We start from the raw sequence: 15,435 nt of genomic DNA on the forward strand, positions 1-15,435 counted from the left end.
GGAAAAAGAGACTTTTAAGTGAAAAAAACATCTATCAAGAAACATCTCAATTCATAAACATAAATGTTTATTAAAATCTATCAACTAAGTATTGTGACTTGGATTAGGTTGTCTTGCCAAATATATTTGTGTTACGTTATACATTTTGTTACATTATCTGTTCACAAAATAAAGAATATCATAAACACACTTCCTTTAGCTAGTCAACTGTAGAGCATTGTATATCATGAAAAGGTATCAGGACGGGCAAAATAGAGGATCCAATTAGCTTTGTGGAAGTCTAGACAGAAGGGATGGAGCTTGAGAGTCTAAGACAGAAAACAATAATGTGTGGAAGTCAATTTATTAGGGATTTCTTTTTTTTTTTTTTTTTTTCGTTAAATAATAAACTGACTAGCCCTGGTCGGTGTGACTCAGTTGGTTGGAGCATGTCCCATGCACTGGAAGGTTTCAGGTTCGATTCAGTCAGGGCACATACCTAGCTTTCAGATTTGACCCCCCTCCCCGCGCCCCGCCCCCAGGGCTTGTACGGGAGGCAACGGATCAATGTTTCTCTCTCATATCAATGTCTCTCTCTCTCTCTCTCTCTCTCTCTCTCTCTCTCTCTCTCTCTCTCCCTCCCTTCTTCTCTAAAATCAATTTTAAAAAAATATTTTAAAAAAAGAATAAACTGATCAGAGAGCTATGAATAAATTATTTCATTCATTCATTCAACCATCATATATAGGACCCCTACTGCATGTCATACATTCTTCTGGGTAATAGGGATGAAAAGATTTGCCATGCTTTGGGTAGCTTAGAAAATGGAGATGTAGATATTTAAGGGGAAATAGCATCTCTGTCCTTGTCATAGAAATAAATCTTCCATACCACTCATTTTCAAGCTTGTTCTGTGAACCACTCAAGGCCTGTCTCAAACTAGTCATTTAATATTGATTTTTGGAGAGCTCTTCAATTATGAATGGGGGTCATCGAAAGGAATATGTAGCAGCCCTAGTTATTCTGCCGCTGGCTGATCCCTCTACTATGCTGGGGGTCTAGACTAAGTTGGCATCTCTCTGAAGTCTTGAAAATAAGAGGGGAGGAGATAATTCACAAATATCTTCAAGGAGCTTACATCTGAACCCTCGGAGATGTTCAAATTAAACACCTCTTGTCTTATCCCAATCAGCAAAGCTCCATTCATCTGCATCTCTCTCTTTGCTATAAAAGATCAAAATTCAAATAATAGAGAATTAAGAAAAGAAGTATGTTATAATGTAGGGGTAGGTGGCTGGATGCGGGGGACGGCATTCAGTCAGGAGTCTGACTAAATTTTATATCTGGCTTTGCCATTAATTAGCTGTATGACTCTGAACAAATCATTTAGCCTCTATTCCCATTCAAACCTCTGGATCCTCATCTGTAAAGTAAGAGCACTGATCTACTTAAGACATTACATACGATTCTTCTCCCCTCTAAAGCCTTCTGCTTTTATGGGGTGAGCACTCCAATGACTAAAATTGGGGATGTTTTGTCACGGTGTACACACACAAGTGAGATGCCTGCTGTATAGAACTGTTTAGGATTATCTGCCACTTAATTTGTTCATAGAAGAGGTTGGAAGCGCAATTTTCAACATTTGTTCACATGCAATATCATATACTTAACTTGTACAAAAGGCTCTGTAATAGACATTATTATTTTTAAATATATTTTTATTGATTTCAGAGGGGAAGGAAAAGGGAGAGAGAGATAGAAACATCAATGATGAGAGAGAATCATTGATTGGCTGCCTCCTGCATGCCCCCGACTGGGGATTGAGCCTGCAACCCTAACATGCGCCCTTGATCAGAATCAAACCTAGGACCCTTCAATCCTCAGGCTGAAGCTCTGTCAATTGAGCCAAACAGGCTAGTGTGTAACAGATATTATTAACATTAAAAACAAGAAAATGGCCCTAGCCGGTTTTGCACAATGGTTAGAACATGGGTCTATGGACCAAAAGGTCCTGGGTTCGATTCTGGTTGCAGGCTCGATCCCTGGCCCTGGTAGGGGCACATGTGGGAGGCAACCAGTCGATGTTTCTCTCTGTCTCTCCCCCTCCCTTCCACTCTGTCTAAAAATCAATGAAAAAAGGATCCTCGGGTGAGGATTAACAACAAAAACCACACACGCACACACACACACACACACGAAAATGTGTGAAGATGTGTAATATAGCCATTAAGTGGCAGACTTAGGGCTTTGACCAGGTCCTTTGGCTATTAGATTTCAAATTCTGTCCATAAGGTGTTCCCTTCCTTCTCTTATTCACTGTGTACTCCTCCCTACCCCAATCCCTCTTACACCTACTGCACTCCGTCTGCTCTCACCACCTCACTGCACCTGCTCTTCTGAGTCACCAGTGTCCCCGGTAGGCCACTAAGTCCAGTGGATGCTTTCAGTTCCAAGTTTCTAGACGTCCTGGCTATATTCACATGGCACCACTTCAACGCCTTGAGACTCGCACTTTTTGGTCCCATGACACCACTTCCTATAGACCATCTTGCTATAGACCATCTGCAGTACAACCACCGGAAGCTTATGTATAGCTTATTTAAATATTGATTCCTGGGCCTCTCCCCAGGCCCATTTAACCAGAACCTCTGAGGGTTAGACTAAGGAAGTGGCATTTAACAAGCACTTTGGTGATTCTTATATACACTAACACCTGATTCTTATATATACTAACCACTGCTCTGTGTGGTAATATAGTTGACCCTTGGCCAACAATGTTTGAACTGTGCAGATCCACTTACATGTAGATTAATAAAAATAAATAAATATAAATAAATATACATATACATATATATATATATATATATATATATATGTATATATATATAATTTATTTCAGAGAGGGAGAGAGAGAGAAAAACATCAATGATGAGGGAGAATTATTGATCAGCTGTCTCCTACACACCCCCTACTGAGGATCGAGCCCGCAACCTGGGCATGTGCCCTTGACTGGAATCAAACCCAGGACCCTTCAGTCCGCAGGCCAATGCTCTATCCACTGAGCCAAACCAGCTAGAACTTACAAGTAGACTTTTATTAGTAAACTAGAGGCCTGGTGCACGAAATTCGTGCATGGAGGGGGGGTGCCCTCAGCCCAGCCTGCACCCTCTCCAATCTGGGACCCCTCAAGGGATGTCCGACTGCCCGTTTAGGCCCGATCCCTGGAAATGGGCAGTCGGACATCCCTCTCACAATCCAGGACTGCTGGCTCCCAACTGCTCGCCTGCCTGCTTTCCTGATTGCCCCTAACCGCTTCTGCCTGCCAGCCTGATCACCCCCTAACCACTCCACTGCCAGCCTGATTGATGCCTAACTGCTCCCCTGCCAGCCTGTTTGCCCCCAACTTCCCTCCTCTGCCAGCCTGGTCACCCCTAACTGCCCTCCCCTGCAGGGTTGATAGCCTCCAACTGCCCTCCCTTGCAGGCCTGGTGCCTCCCAACTACCCTCCCCTGCTGGCCATCTTGTGGTGGCCATCTTGTGTCCACATGGGGGCAGGATCTTTGACCACATGGGGGCAGCCATATTGTGTGTTACAGTGATGGTCAATCTGCATATTACTCTTTTATTAGATAGGGTAGAGGCCTGGTGCATGGGTTGGAGCCAGCTGGTTTGCCCTGAAGGGTGTCCCGGATCAGGGTGGGGGTTCCCTTCAGGCATGGGGTGGCCTGGGAGAGGGGCCTGTGGTGGTTTGCAGGCCGGCCACCCCCCCTGGCGACCCAAGTGGAGGCCCTGGTATCTGGAATGTATGTATCTTCTACAATTAAAACTTTGTAGCCTGGAGCAGAGCCAAGCCTCCTGCTCGCTATGTGGTTGGCAGCCATTTCTTTTGGGATTTGTGTATATCTTGTATAATTGGAACTTTGTAGCCTTAAGCGGAGGCCTAGGCCAGCCAGAGCTGCAGAAGCTTTGCTTCCTCCATTGCCGGGGGCAACCCTTGACTCCTGCTCTTTCCAGCTCCCTGGCTGCCGCCATTTCTGTTTGGATTTGTTTACCTTCTATAATTGAAACTTTGTAGCCTTGAGTGGAGGCTTAGGCCGGCACACAGGCGGAAAGCTTGGCTTCCTTTGTTACCAGGGAAACCCAAGCCTCCCTCCTGCTCTCTGTGGCTGTAGCCATCTTGGTTGGGTTTATTTGCATATTTGCTCCTGATTGGCTGGTAGGCGTGGCTTGTGGGCATGGCTTGTGGGTGTAGCGGAGTTAGGGTCAATTTGCATATTACTCTTTTATTAGGTAGGATATACAGTTGGCCTTCATATCCCTGGGTTTCACATCTGTGGATTTGGCCAATTGTGGATGGAGAACAGTATTTTTGATCTGTGGCTGGGAATCCCAGTATGGGGAGGGCCAATTTAAGTTATACCTGGATTTTTCACTGCATGGGAAGAAAGGGTGGTGATGGGAGCCCCTAACCCCCACATTGCTCAAAGATCAACTTTAATTGTTGAGCCTACATTTCAGCTTAGACCTCTCTCCTTAGCTCTAGATCATATATCAAATTTCCTTCTAGACGTGTTCCATCTGGAATATTCCTTCTGGGTATTCCTTAAGTAAGTCAAGCTCAACATTCCAAAATAAGTCACTTTTCCTTCAAATACATGCATCACCCTTTGTATTCCCCTCTTAGTGAATGGTACCAGCATCCAAACAGATATCCACATCAGAAATTTTGGAATCATCCTTCCACAACAAGTTGGTTAATAAATTACATTAATTGTCCAATAAATATATCACAAAAATATCTCTCTTCCTCATTTTTCATATCCTAATATGAGCATTCATCTCTGCTATCAGAAGGATCTTTTTTTTAAATGCTAATCTGATTATATTCCTTTCTTGCATAAAATCTTCTCATAAAATCCAAAGTCTGTTGCCTGGCATTCGAGGCCTTATTTGATCTCAGCCCTGCCCTCCCACATGTTAACCATATGGAATAGCCTACTGTTCTCTGAACAAGCCAGACTCTTTCAAGTGTCTGTGCATGCTACTCTTTCTGCCTGGAATACTTATGTTTATGTTTAAGTCCTTAGTTCGGAAGTTATTTCCACTCAGAAACCATCCCTGATTCCTTTGGGCCAACCTAGTTACTCCTTCCACAATAACACCATATCTTCTCTACTGAATTGTTATTATAGCCTGCTTCTCTTTCTCCTCCCTAAGTTCCCTACACGAAAATATTTTATCTTCATCACTGAGCATATAATAAATGTTACTTACATGAATGAATAATAGTACTTACATTTACATAGTGCCCTATATTTTATAAAGCACTCCATGTTTAATTCTTATTTCTGTTTGTATTGCTGCAACTTACCAGTGAGTCATGTTTCTACCCTTTCTTAGATTTAACCTTCTCTTTAGCTTTTTATAGACTACTAGAGGCCCGGTGCATGAAATTTGTGCACAAGGGTGGGGAGGTGGGGAAGGCCTGTACCCTCTTGAAATCTGGGACCCCCTTGGAGGATGTCCGACTGCTGGTTTAGGCCCATGGATTAGGCCTAACCCGGCAGTTGGACATTCCTCTTGGAGTCTGGGACTGCTGGACCCTAACTGCTCGCCTGCCTGCCTGATCGCCTCTAGCCATTCACTTGCCTGCCTGATCACCCCTAACCACTCTGTCTGCCTGCCTGATCGCCCCTAACCACTCGCCTGCCTGCCTGATCACCCCTAACTGCCTGCCTGCCTGCCTGATTTGCCCCTAACTGCCTCTGCCTGCCTGATCACCCCTAACCACTCTGCCTGCCTCCCTGATCACCCCTAACTGCTCGCTGGGGGCGGCCGGCTGGTGTGAGGGGCCATGGTCGTTCTGGTCTCTGGTCGTTTTGCTATTTCGGTCGCTGGGCTTTTATTATATAGGATTCCATAGAGAGGAGAAAAAATGGTGCGGGCCCAAGAGCAACATAGCAGTATCTGCAGTAGCTGGTTTCTATAAAGTGTCTACCTATAATTATATTGAATGAGATATTGAAGGACAGAAAATACACTATATTTATTTGTTAAAGGGATCTATGGAAACTTCTTTTGAATATAAATTCCTCTTAGAAACATTAATATTGATAAAAATAATATGTAGTACTTAGAAAATTAAGTATAATAGCTGGATGAACTGGGGAAAGAAAAAATATAGCTTATAATCACTAATGATATGTATAGCTATAAGTGTTTAAGGTTGTCAAATCTCATGCCCTGAGTTCAAGGGAAAGATGAAAGAATAAAGGGGAATAATTTTCTCCCTCACTGTTAGTGTTTAATATAGTGCACCAGCACTCTCTGAATAGATAATTTTTTCTTTAATATTTTGAGACATTTAATTGCTTTAAAGCAAGAAAATATTTCATGTCTGACAATTTATATCTTTTTATGGAAAATTATATACACACGTGTGTATATATTTGATTTTTAAGCAATTTTCTTCAGTTTCCAATCCATTATTTATGGTTCAGTTACATATAGAATTATATAAACAGTAATTTAAAATAGAGTATCTGTAGTTAATTATAACATACATGTAGTCCAAATTAAGGAAAATGTAATGTGAATGCAAATTATTTTGTATTATCATAGGCACTGCCTTGTATATAGTGAGTATTCACTAAATATCTAGTAATTGAATGAATCTTAAAGTAACAGTGTACAGTGCTAGGAAAAAAAAAACCTAGAGGCTTTTAAACAATGCTCTTCTATTTCAGATACATTTTTCTTAAAACCAAGCAGTTGGAAATTGACAATTGTCTGATCAGTTAAATTTCTGATCTGAAGAACATGCATGTTTTACCTAAGAAAATCAGGAAAAAGTTATGAATAATTACGATAGGAAATGAATGGTTTTTAAATGAAAAGGCTAACAAGAATAAATCATAGCTTAAATTTCTTTTTACAGGTTGTGTGTGGATAACAGAGGGAAGGAGAGACTGAGCTGTGGGTATCACTTTGGTGAGAGCCTTGTTGCCCACTGAAGGTCTGCCCCAGGAGAACTGTGTAAAGGTATAAACCTAGGAAACAACATTCGTTTAGTCATGTGTGTCATTCTATTTCCAACTAGAGGCCCAGTGCACAAAATTCGTGCACAGGTGCAGTCCCTAGGCCTGGCCGGTGATTGAAGCACAAGTGTCTGGCATGGAAGGGCAGGTCCCAGCTAACCTCTGGGCCCTGGGCAGCACCTGGGCCCCCGGGCCCCTGGGTGCCCCCCTCCGCCTGAGTCACAGCACCCGATTCCCCATGCGGAGATGTGGTGAGCGCAGCCTGACGCTGTGGGCCAGGGTGCCGATGGCCTCTCAGACTGGCTCCTGCACGAACCCACAGGGAACCTGACTGGCCTCTGTGGTCTCAGGGACCGGCAGCACCTCCACTGCCACCAGCTGCCAGCATCGCATTGCCAATGCCCGCCATGTTCCGCGCCACCCCCTGGTGGTCAGTGCACGTCATAGCAAGTGGTCAAACTCCTGGTCAAACAACTTGCATATTAGGCTTTTGTTATATAGGATTGTATCCATTTGATCCCAACATGACCATTTGTATAGAGGAAATAGAATGAGCTATTTATTATTATTATTTTTTTTACTATAGTCCTTTTAAGAAAGATTTTGGGGGGCAATCTTGATAAAGGATGACTTTTTAAAAATTATAATTGTCCTAATATTCATCATTGACTACAATTAATTCTAAGTTTGTCAGCAATATTAACGTGCTCAGAAAATCAGATGACATTCTAAACATTGATGAAAATAAAAGAATCTCTTGTGTTCATAAGCAAAAAAATTTGGTGCTAAATATTTCGATACCTGTAGAAGTTCTCTCTATACTATTACACTTACTCTGTGGTAACTACCTTTATTACATTTGATGGGAGATAGTTTATCTGAAGTGTATTCATCCAAATTAAGCAGTGAAAGTTTTCATGAATCTAATATAGGGATACTGGAAATACAAAGAAATACAAATTCAGGTTTTGACCCTCAAGGCATTTCAGTCAAGTTGGAGTGGGAGGTAGTGTGGAAGAGATAAGCAGGTAAATATTATATCGGTAATAAATGGTATGAGAGATACTGCACAAGATGGAAAATAAAATCTTGTAAAAACGACATCCAATTTTGCAACTGTGAGGAGAGGTGGCTAGGGAAACTTCCTAGAGAAAGTGGTACCCAAGCTATGTTGTTAACATTACCTCTAGAAGGATTTCTTGAAATTGGTAAAATTATACGTTAAGCTCTCCTCCCTCCCTCGTTCAGTTCTGTTAGGTGTATTAGGCATAAGAGGTCTGGGGCCATGTGTGGCAGGGATCAGTTGTTTGCCCCTAACATCTCTTCTCCCCTATTCGATAGTCCCTGATGTTTTTGGTGGATACATGGATGTCTGAACTAAAGACATATTTCCCAGACACCCTTTTACCTAGATGTGAGCCCTGGGATTGGCTGCTGGTAAATTGGATGTAAACAGAGAAAATGTATGGCAGATTATGGGAAATTTTCTTAAACTATGGTTGGTAAATATTTCATTCTGCTTCTTTCCTTCTTCCTCAAATACTACTTGAAATGTGGATAGAATGTCCATACTCTATCTTGGATGACGACAAAAGACACACCCTAGGGATGGCAGAGAAAACATCTGGATGGAGCCTGGGACGCTCGGGACTTGAGGCAGCAGCGCCAACATAACAACTCTGAGTGGCTTCCTTCACATTTAAAAGTGAAGGAAAAATGCTGAGATATAAATTCTTTTTATTTTCTTGTTATTATTTTTTTTAAATTTCAGCTTTTTCTCTAAACTTATTGGGATGATATTGGTCAACGTGAGATATAAATTCTATTTTAAATTCTGAACTTCTCTGATAGAAATTCTTTCTTGATTAAGCTAATGTTATTGGGGGGGGGGGAGGTGTAATCTGCTACTCTAAGCCAAACTTATTCTTACCTGATACATCATGTCTATCTTACCAGCACTTAGCACAATGCCTCATATGTCAGGTGCTCAAGATTTTGAATGAATGTATGAATCTCCACATACACATCAAAATTATATACATAAAAATTGCCTCATGCTTCGATAACTCCTAATTATTTTTTTAGATGAACCAGATATTCTCATTGCTTACCTTACTATTTCCTGAGAGTAAGGCAGGTCTTTACAGAAGCTGCTTTAACTCATTCTGGTAATTGGACTATTAATTTCTTTGATATCTCAATTTGAACTATAACAGTCAAAAGTTAGTTGACCTTCCAAATAGCCACACTACTTTCCTCTCTTTGCAGACTACACATTGGCAAAATGTTATCATATTATTGCAAATAGCAAACAAAACTGACAGAAAACTTGAACCAAAATAGGTACTTTTGCCAATTGTGCAGTGATGGACATATGTTGTGTTGTGTTTATGTTCTGCTTACCCAGCTCTCAGGGAGATGCTCAGAATACCCACCATGCCAATATTAAAATTCTCCCAAACACACGCTCTGTTGAAAAGCTCTAACTTATTAGGGTCAAGACAAAGTTGTCAAGAAGATTTATATCATGTAGTTTGTTCTAAATACGATGAAGTCTAAAGAGTAAACATTTTAGGGGGGAAAAAAACAGCCTTTCAAATTATTCCAGTCCATTACCTGGTAGTGTGTTTTTATTTCACATTTTGACATGCAACAAAAAAAGCGTTAGACTTAGAGATCTAAGCTTTGTGTAACTTTGGTGCAGCTTATTTTTACTGTCCATCTCTTTGTAAAATGGCGGAATGTTTACCCACCACATTTCATCATGTGCATTGAAATAGATAACATCATGAAATAGCTTGAACTGCTGATATAAATGCTTTAAAATAAAGATGGTGTTTTCTTAGAGAACAGAGGAAAGGTAATTTAAATTAGTGCAATTTGCATGCTGTTCCCATCTCTGAGCAGCTTCCTGTGATTTATTCCTCTGTTATCCATCACTTATTTTTTTAAAATATATTTTTATTGATTTCAGAGAGGAAGGGAGAGGGAGAGAGACAGAAACACCAATGATGAGAGAGAATCATCGATCGGCTGCCTCCTGCATGCTCCCCACTGGGGATCCAGCTGAAACCCAGGCATGGGCCCTGACTGGGAATTGAACTGTGACCTCCTGGTTCATAGTCAAGGCTCAACCACTGAGCCACACTGGCCAGGCCGTCCATCACTTATTTTCAAAATGATTAGTCAGAAATAAAACTGGAGTAGTAGTTGTTCCGTTCTGATATAGTAGTATATTAGAATTGCCCTCTATGGTTCATTTAAGGATGGAGATGAGTTGCTTTTAGAAGCAGTTAAAAGAAAGAGGGGGGAAAAAAAAATGAGAAAGGAAGAAAAGAAGGAAGGGAGGAGGGAATGGAGGGAGGAACCACTCTGTACCATGATTCTATTTATCTATGAGTTAATGCTTTTGAAGCTCAAATTGATTTTTCAAAATCTTTCTTTTTTTTCTGTTCAGTACCTCCATTACAGACAACTATGTTTGATAATTCCTTCTTTTCAGACCAGAAAAAATGATCATCAGAAATAACTTTCTCTTTTTCAATCCCTTCACACTTAAAGGTTAATGGTTGCAGTGCTGCAGGAGTAAATATAATTCAATGCAATTAGGCAGCAGAATCAGAAGGGAGAAGCTGAAGGAGACTACTGATGGAGATGGGTTAGCGAAAAGGGCTGAGCGCATCACAGAAGGAAGAATCTTCATCAGGCAGCTCGGATGGCTCTCAGAATTGTTCCAAGGTATTTATGTACCTAAACAGCAGCCTCTTGTGTAGTGTTCAGGAACTCATTGAATCAGAATTGCTGTGGCTTGAATAGGCCTCATTTTTTAAATCTTGTTGTACAGGAGGAAGTAGAGACAAGACAATATAATTTGCAGAGCCCAAAGCAAAATGAAAATGTTGGGCTCCTTGTTCAAAAATTCTTAGGCATTCAATGGCAACAGCAGAGCATTCCAACAATCACAGGATGCCTCTGAGAGCAGGGTCCTTTGTGACTACACAGCCTGTGTGCTCATAAAGCCACTCCTGAGACAAGGTCAGACAGGTTAAATTATTTGCCGAAGGTGATAAAACTGGTTAGGAGTGGATCTAACATTCTGATTCTTTGTTTAGTTTTTCTTTCTTCTGCATGCTATTATTTCTTTATATTTGCTTCCTGTTTAGCTTAGAATAACATAGATTTACTCATTCATTATTTAATAAATATTTCTTGAACACAGACTATGTAGCAGGAACTTTATTAAGAACTCAGCAAACAAATTTGGAGGGCAACTTGGCCATACAAGACAAATGCTTTAAAATGGCTCTCTCTTCCTCCCTTCCTCTCTCTATTCCTTCCTTCCTTTTTTTTTTCCTTCTTTCCTCCTCTCCCTGTGTCCCTCCCTCTCTCTCTTCTTTTTGGCACCCGTTTGGCCCAGAAATAACACTTTTTGGGATTTATCTAAGTCAGTAATATGAAATGTGAGCAAAATTATATATAGAGAGCTGTTTATCATAGTGATTTTTTCCCCTCATAAATGCCCAAGAATTTGGGGTTTTGTTAGGCACATTTTGGTATGCCTATGTTAACAAATGACCATTAAAATTTTGTTTATAATACATAATTAGTAAAAAATCAATGTTTAAGTAGTATAGCATGATTTAAAAATTAATTCTTGTTGTTGTTAGAAAATATCTGTTTGTATTTTCCCGGCCAGTGTGGCTCAGTGGTTGAGTGTCAACCATGAACCAGGAAATCACAGTTTGATTCCCAGTCAGGCCACATGCCTGGGTTGCAGGCTTGATCCCCAGTGAGGGGCGTGCAGGAGGCAGCTGATCAAAGATTCTTCCTCATCATTGATGTTTCTATCTCTCTCTCCCTCTCCCTTCCTCTCTCTGAAAATCATTAAAAATGTGTTAAAAAAATGAAAATATCTGTTTGTAACAGATAATTTGGGAAGGACATATACCCAAATGTTAACAGTGATTAACTTTTTGTAATTAGTTTTTCTCTTTGTATTTGGCTATATTTCCCAATATTTCTTTATTGAGCACATATAATTCTTATAACAAAATTTTAAGTTCCACATATATTAAACTATGGAAATCTATATTTTTTTCTTTTTAAAAACAATTTATTGAATTTATTGGGGTGACATTGGCTAATAAAATTATATATGTTTCAGGTGTATGATTCTATAATACATCATCTCTATATTTATGTATTGTGTGTTCACCAACCCAAATCAAGTCTCCTTCCATCACCATTTATGTTTTCTTAAATGCCTAGAGAAGAAGAGCAGCAATTCTGTTTTACTACAGAAAAATATTAATGATCAATTTTCATATGTCAAAGTATATGATAGACTAAACTAAATGTTCATCATAAGCTTGAAATATTCCCTTTATAGTTAGTTGAAAGGATTTTTACAGGTTATATAACCTAATCTTCCAAATGACAAAATTGACTCTACTATATCCTGTATAAGTAATACAAGCTTACTGAATTTAGAGATAGATTTATTTTAGTCATGAAAAAGTGGATCTTAGCTAAATTATAACAAAGAGAAGCCTATTTGAAACCAGAACACTGATATTCTGTGACTTCACTATGGATATGTAGGTGTAACTGTGCATGGTAAAGGAGTGGGTGTGTTATTGAATAGACACTCTTTGAAACATGCATCCAAATGGATAGTTGACTTTTGGCCACTGTACTTGTTATTTAGTGTCACCATTCATCAGGAACTCTGTTTTGAATGCCTTGATAGAAAGATCAGGAGCTCTTCCCCTAGAGTGCTGTCAGAGAGGCTGGTCTACCTAGGACAAGGGGCTCATTCAGAACCTCGCTCGGTGACTTATTTTATATTTGTAACTGTATGGGTAAAATTTTTAAAATAATTACTACTTTTTTAAAAATGAAAAGGTAACTTTCAAAAACTAATATGAAATTAAAGACACCAGAAAGACATGCAAAATAGTATGGAGAACAGTTGCACTCATTGACACAGAGTAGAAAAGTTGTTGCCAATGGTTAATAAAAGGGTATATACTTTTAGCTATAAGATGAATAAATTCCAAGGATCTAATGTATAACGTAGTAACTGTAGTTGATAACAGTGTATTGTGTAATAGAAATTTGCTATGTAGAACTTAAATGTTTTCACCAAAAAAAGGGGAGTGTTTAATATGTGAGGTGATAGATGTGTTAATTAACTTCATATCTTTTGATATCTGATATCTGTACATATATCAAATCATCACATTGTACACTTCAAATATCTTTCAATTTTATTTCTCAATTATACCTCAACTAGAGGCCTGACGTTCGTGCACAGGCATGACGTTCATGCACTGGGGGGGAGGGGTGGTTCCTCCCCCTGGCCTGCACCCTCTCACAGTCCGGGACCCCTTGGGGGATGTCCACAGAGGGGTCCTTAGAGCTACCGCCGCTGCGCTCTCCAGCCGTGAGCCTGGCTTCTGGCTGAGCGGCGTTCCCCCTGTGGGAGCGCACTGACCACCAGGGGGCAGCTACTGCATTGAGCACCTGCCCCCTGGTGGTCAGTGTGCATCATAGCAACCCGGTCATTCCGCCGTTCAGTTGATTTGCATATATAACCTTTTATTATATAGGATAAAGCTGAAAAGCATAATATGAAGTCTGGTGTCATTTTAAAATCCGAATTTTATAAAGAAAACACATGCAATTCATGAAAATGATCAACCTCAGTGGCTTCCTCGGCAACCAACTTGGTTTCTCCGTGTCCTTCCTGTGATTCATCAAGAGAGGCCAGGGCCTCATTTGTGTTGCTTGCAAACGTTTCTTGTGATATATCATCATCCTCTTGAAAATTTAGACTTTTAACAGCCTGTTTCATCTTTTCCCCCAACACTTGTGTTCTCTTCTTCCTAACAGCTTTTTTATTTTCAAATTCCTTTTGCTTCTCAATGTAGAAAATGTCCTTAAATTGTTCCTCACTGATACTAGGAGTGTTTTTCCGGAGATCCAGGAAAAATTCACCCGCTGTTCTTCTCCCACTGCCACTCATCATAAAAAGGCCACCATTTTATTCAATGTCAGTAGTTTTCATCAGAAGTTCAATTGCCTTTTTGTTCCCAAGTATACTCACTACTCGGGCTACTAGATCTTTCTTTGGTTCCTACAACCTGTAAGTAATTTCATTAGCACCTTATTCCTGAGAATCGTTCTCCGTGATCTCATACCGGCCTCTATGGTTCATTTCTAATGTGTCTCCTAGTCTGTCTTTGACAGGCCATTTTTGTTTGAGATGACCTTTTCCTCCTCCTTTGAGCCTGTTTTCTTGCCTCATCACATGTATTCATCTAGCTCTTTGTCTAATTCTGTTGTATGTTCTTGAGGCTCCCTTTTAAGTGTCTTAGCAGGCAAATAAGTGCAGGTCTCAGAATGTCTGCTTTTGTCAATAAAGCCTTCCATTTTCAGGATACCATATTCAGTGGCCACTGAATCTTGATTCTGCTCCTGGGTCACGGCACCTCATGTGATATTAACCTTCTTCCTGCAGCAAAAGGCGGTTTCTGGCCTGCTCTGGCCAAATGTCACATCGGTATGGATTTTCAAATTATTCATTTTTATTGAAGGCATAAACCTGTCTAAAAATAGGTTTCTTAAGGTGATCCAAGAGTTGACTATAGTTTACAAAACAGATTAAAGAAAAATATGTAGGAAGTTATTACAAGTTATTCTTTATGGCAATATACTTGAACTCGGTATTTCCTGAAATACATGGTCATTGAAGTTGGATTTAAGGATCTCAGGAGGAAAAGAAGAGAAAAATCATTATTAGTTTTTTTTTTTTAATTAATAAAGAGTGCAAAAATAAAATTAGTTTTGGCAGTCCTTAAAAAAGAAAAAATGTGCAGAGAAAATTGTTTAAAGGATTATATGAAAATGTTTTTTAAAAATATATTTTATTGATTTTTTACAGAGAGGAAAGGAGAGGGATAGAGAGTTAGAAACATCGATGAGAGACATCAATCAGCTGCCTCCTGCACACCCCCTACTGGGGATGTGCCTGCAACCAAGGTACATGCCTCTGATCGAAATCAAACCTGGGACCCTTCAGTCTGCAGGCCAACGTTCTATCCACTGAGCCAAACCAGTCAGGGCTGAAAATGTTAATAGTACTTACGTCCAGGGAAAAATTTATAATAAAACTTTTTTTGATTCCTAGTTGATTCCTAGTACCTGCTCTATGCCCCAGATTTCCAAGACAAATGGTTCTTTATCTTTTAGTGTTTGGTATATAAAGGTTGTTTAATACACTGTGCAATGATAAAGGTGGTGGTAAAATTACTTTTCCTTACAAATGTAAACTACTAAAACAATAAGAAAATAAATCTATGTTCTATAGCTTAGAATATACTTTCTTTTTTTTTTTAATATATATTTTATTGATTTT

At 39.8% G+C, this 15,435-nt stretch overlaps 1 pseudogene; it reads right to left on the reverse strand.

The window, feature by feature from the left end:
- Positions 1-13,680: 13,680 nt before the first annotated feature.
- LOC103285453 (phosphorylated adapter RNA export protein-like) lies at positions 13,681-14,603 on the reverse strand (annotated as a pseudogene).
- Between the last annotated feature and the right edge of the window lie 832 nt (positions 14,604-15,435).

The sequence above is a fragment of the Eptesicus fuscus genome, chromosome 7, assembly GCF_027574615.1.
Source record: "Eptesicus fuscus isolate TK198812 chromosome 7, DD_ASM_mEF_20220401, whole genome shotgun sequence".
Classification (NCBI taxonomy): domain Eukaryota; kingdom Metazoa; phylum Chordata; class Mammalia; order Chiroptera; family Vespertilionidae; genus Eptesicus; species Eptesicus fuscus.